General features: G+C 41.4%; 1 pseudogene; it reads left to right on the forward strand.

Moving 5' to 3' along the window:
• Positions 1-229: 229 nt before the first annotated feature.
• Positions 230-2,835, forward strand: LOC121780715 (annotated as a pseudogene).
• Positions 2,836-5,212: the final 2,377 nt, after the last annotated feature.

Raw genomic sequence — 5,212 nt, forward strand, 5'->3', positions numbered from 1 at the left:
AGTAAAATATGGAGGGTGAAATTGGGATTTCAGCCGAACCTCGTCGTTTGGCCCCCAAAATTTGAAAATTAGCTCAGCAGAGTTGATGGCGAGTTCCAGCTACATTACTGATTTTGGGAAGCGTTTCTACCACATCCAATCTTTACATTGATGTCTGCTAATTGTTGCTCTCTCAATTCTAATTTTGAGATAGATCTTCTGGGTATAATGGTATAAATCAAAAACTGCCATGGTTATCCGTGGGTCATGTGCAAAGAATCTCACTCATCTGTCCAAATTTCCCTGCATATTTCGATCCTTTTATTACTTCCACTCTTCATCAGTTGTAGTGGGTTCGGAAAACCACCATGGGTCGTCGGAGTTTTCACGTTTCAATAACGCGCAGAACCCATCTGATGAATTTCGGCAGAGAGATGTTTCGTATTACAACCATTTGCTGTTCGATTACGCGCGCGATGGCCTAAATCAAAAGGCGTTGGAAACATATGCGTTTATGAATCGTTCCGGTGTTTTGGCTGATGGGAGCAGCTTATCTTGCATTTTAAAGGCTTCTACGAGCTTGCAAGATTATGATTTTGGTAGGCAGATACATTGCCACAGTGTTAAAAATGGCTTCAGTGTCGGAACCTCTCTTGTTGATATGCATATCAAGAATGGAAATTTGGATGACGGGAAGAGAGTGTTTGATGAGATCAGTGTGAAGAATGTAGTGACTTGGACTTCGTTGCTTAAGGGCTATGCTGTCAAAAGGATGACCCGAAAGGTCGTGCAAGTTTTCAGCTTGATGAAATCTGAGGGTGTCAAACCTAATCCTTTCACATTTGCAACTGTTCTTGGTGCTTTGGCATGAAGGTGCAGTAGGGGTTGGGGCTCAGTTGCACGGTATGACTGTCAAGAACGGGTTTGATTCGAGCCCGGGAGGTGGGGAATGCTTTGGTTAGTCTGTATTCAAAGTCTGGAATGAGTAGAGAGGCTAGGTGTGTATTTGAAGGAACTGACTGTAGGTATGCAGTCTCTTGGAATGGGATGATTGCAGGTCTTATGATGAACGGGTTCGACTTGGATGCCTTCGGGCTGTTCTATAGAATGAGGGTTGCCAGTGTAGAGTTCACAGAAACAACTTTTGCCACTGCTCTTAAGCTTTGTTCCAACTTTAAAGAATTAGGCTTTGCCCGGCAGATCCACTGCCAGGCCGTCAGGCGTGGCTTTGGTAGTTTCGACAATGTCAGAACAGCTCTCATGGCGTGCTACACGAAAGGACGTGAGATGGATGATGCAATGAAGATGTTCTCATTGATAGGTACAGTTCAAAGCGTGGTGTCATGGACAGCGATTATTGGAGGATACATGAAAAATGGTCAAACATTAGAAGCAACCGATATGTTTCTCCAGATGCGAAGAGAAGCCGTGAGGCCTAATCACTGCACTTATTCTACAATTCTTGCAGCTCTTCCAGCTAATTCTTTGTCTCAGGTGCATGCGGAGATCATCAAAACCAATTACTCAAACTCACCTTCTGTAGGAACAGCATTGCTTAACACATATATTAAAATGGGTAAGACTGATGATGCAGGGAAAGTTTTTCGGCAAATAGAAGAGAAAGACATTGTTGCTTGGTCTGCAATGTTAGTTGCGTATGCTCAGCAAGACGATACTGAGGGAGCTGTAAGGTTTTATGGTCAGTTAGCCAAGGAAGGTGCCTGGCCAAATGAGTTCACTTTCTCTACTATAATAAACGCATGTGAGACACAGTCGGCAGCTACAGATCAAGGAAAGTTGTTTCATGCTAGCTCAATCAAATCTGGCTACAACAACACTCTAATTGTAAGCAGTGCCCTTGTTACTATGTATGCCAAAAAAGGGGATATTGAGAGTGGCGATCAAGTCTTCAAGAGGCAGCAGGAAAGAGACTTAGTTTCCTGGAACTCGATGATCTCGGGGTATGCACAACATGGTTATGGGGAAAAAGCGCTCGGTGTGTTTAAGGAAATGCAAAAGAGGGACTTAGAGATGGATGACATCACATTTATCGGTGTAATTTCTGCCTGCACCCACATAGGATTGGTAAGTGAAGGTGAAGCATATTTTGATATGATGGTAAACAAACTTCACATTTCTCCCACCATGGAGATATATTCGTGCATGGTTGATACGTACAGCAGAGCTGGGATGTTAGACAAAGCTATGGCACTTATTACTGGAATGTCGTTTCCTGCTGGTGCAACTGTTTGGCGCACTCTTTTGGTTGCATGCCGAGTTCATCGAAATATAGAAATGGGGAAATTTGCTGCTGAAAAAGTCATTTCTTGTAAACCACATGACTCGTCTGCTTATGTTTTGTTAGCTAACTTATATGCTGCCTCAGGGAACTGGCAAGATAGGTCAAAAGTGAGAAAAATGATGGATGATAGGAAAGTTAGAAAAGAAACTGGCTATAGCTGGATTGAAGTGAAGAAAAAGACGTATGCTTTTATGGCTAGCGACGTTTCACATCCTCTATCTGATCAAATTTATAGGAAACTTGGAGAATTGGGCGTCCGTTTGAGGGATGAAGGATATCAGCCAGATACAAATTACGTGCTTCACGATATTGAAGAGGAACAGAAAGAATCCATCCTTTCTCGGCACAGTGAGAGGCTGGCTATTGCCTTTGGACCGATTTCACTACCTCATGGCGTTCCGATACGGATCATTAAGAACCTCAGGGTCTGTGGTGACTGCCATACGGTGATTAAGCTAATTTCAGGAATAGAAGACACAGAAATTATTGTAAGGGATTCAAATAGATTCCACCACTTTAGCAAAGGCTTATGTTCTTGTGGGGATTACTGGTAGCACTTTTAAAATTTACGAGCAATAAGGAATTTAGGGAGAGTTTTAGATATGCGTTTTAGTCTATGCTCGGTTCTGCTATTTCTATGTATCATTTTAGTTGCAGACTTACACAAACAGCAATATCAGAACCAGAAAAACCTTCTGTCTTATGAGCTAGGCTTTCAAAGTCGCTATCTCCTAAATGCACCTGCAAGTGTAACAGGCCACAAGATTATTTTAATCTTCGATAAATAATTCTAGTTACAATTCATTAGTGAGATGAAACAATGCTTCTTACCTTGAACATGTGCTGACGTGCCTTCACATATCTGGTACCGGGATATAATAAATACGCTTGTCAAACCGCCGCCTTATAGCCTATAGGAAATAAATATTTTAATACACAAATAATGAAGTTGAACGAAAAATATCCATTTTCTACCATCAGTATGCAACTAAGTATTACCTGATCAAGACAACGAGAGCATCCTCATCCGTGCTCTTACCAACGAGCACGATGTGGACCCGATCCATTTTTACTCTTTGTCTTTAGGTAAGAGCACAACACTCACATCCGTGCTCTTCCGTAAGAACAAGCTCAAGGGTCCCACCATTCTATTATTCAATTTAAATAAAAACATTTTCACACTATTAAAATGCATTAAAATTACCCGGAATACTATTACAAATTATAAAAAAAAATTACATAATTAAACTTCTAAAAAATAAAAATTACATAATTAAAATCTTAAAAAATAAAAAATTATACAATTAAAGGCTAAAAATACCCCTGTGGAAGCGTATTCATTCGGCTCTACCCCCAATGTTCTTTAGAGACCCCGTATCATTGCCACATGCGATCGAAGTTGCTCGGGGGATCATAGTTGACCTATCGGCCAAATTGAGTTGGGCCAAAACCCCCCACAACGAGTTGGTGGGGGGTTGAAGTGGCACAAAGGGAGCGGGATCGGGGGCGGATGGAGTCGCGCGACGGTGGTTGGCCGTCGACTTTTTCCTTCCTTGCTGCCGGCGTTGGGAACTACTCAGGCCGGCGTCGGGGCTACCCAAGTTAGCTCCGGCGAGCTGGGTGGACACCTCATCGGAGCCAACGTGGGATAGGGATACCGACCTCGACCGTTTTCCGGAGGAGCTAGAGGAGGATGATACACCTCCCCTATACTTCAGATGCATACGCACCTCCTGCCAAACATTGAGGTACTTGAATGGTTTGTAGTGTTGGGATTGGCAGGTCGCCAACGCGACACTGATGATGTCGACCTCGCTTCTGCCGCTCCCCGCCGACCGCTCTTCCAGTAGGCCCCATCTTAGGTCATAAATATTAAATTGCACAATTCACAACTTCAACCTATTTTACTCGTAAAATAGAATACGTTGAACAATTCAAACCGAGAAAATTCATTGTTCAGGCGAAAAACAGAAAATTACAAATCCTAAAAAAAGAAAATTACAAATCCAAATCATAAAAAAATGAAAAAAAGGATTGAAATGGGAAAAGTGTGGAAGAATGGTGCACAAATGGAGTATATATTAGGGGGTGGGTAGGTACGGTATACCTTACCGAAACCATCATACCGTATACCTTACCGTAAATTCGGTATGTGAAAAAATCATACCTTTATCTTACCAAAATTTTCGGTATACCGAACTTCGGTATACCTTATTTTCGGTGTGGAGAATTTTTAAACTGATATCGTACCTCATTTTTGGTATGCCGTACCAAAGTTCGGTATACCATACTTTTGCAGTATACCTTACTTTCAATATCAATGAAAATTGAATATTTGAGTTTTTAGAATACTATATATATTTTATAGTAATTTAAATAATATACGAGGTATTAAATACTAGTATATTTTATTCATATTATATTATATTTCACAATAAATTTTATAATTTAAAAATATATAAAATACTTTTTATATTATTATATTCATATTTTACGGTATATACCTTAAATTACGGTATATACCGAATTTCGGTATGTCGCGGTATATAAAAATTCATACCTTTACCTTACCGAAATATTTCGGTATGGTATCATACCGTACCGAAAAATCACGGTATACCGAAAATTCGGTATTTTCGGTATTTTTTCGGTTCGATAAGGCCGATATTTCGGCATTTCGGTATTTTTCCCCAGCCCTAGTATATATAGGCAAATAAACGAAAAAAAATAATTTAATGGAGGGGACTTGCGGCCTGGCCCGGAAGACATCCAAAGCCGGGCTGGGACTCAGCTACGCGCGTCACCGGGACCGTCCCAGGCCGCAAATGATGGTGGTTTAACGCGTGGGCCGCGGTCCGGCCCGCTCGCGTTAATGATGCTCTTAGCTCAAGCCTCAACCCTGTCATGCCAAGAGCATCAACCTTGTGATGC

Source organism: Salvia splendens, chromosome 2 (assembly GCF_004379255.2).
Source record: "Salvia splendens isolate huo1 chromosome 2, SspV2, whole genome shotgun sequence".
Classification (NCBI taxonomy): Eukaryota; Viridiplantae; Streptophyta; class Magnoliopsida; order Lamiales; family Lamiaceae; genus Salvia; species Salvia splendens.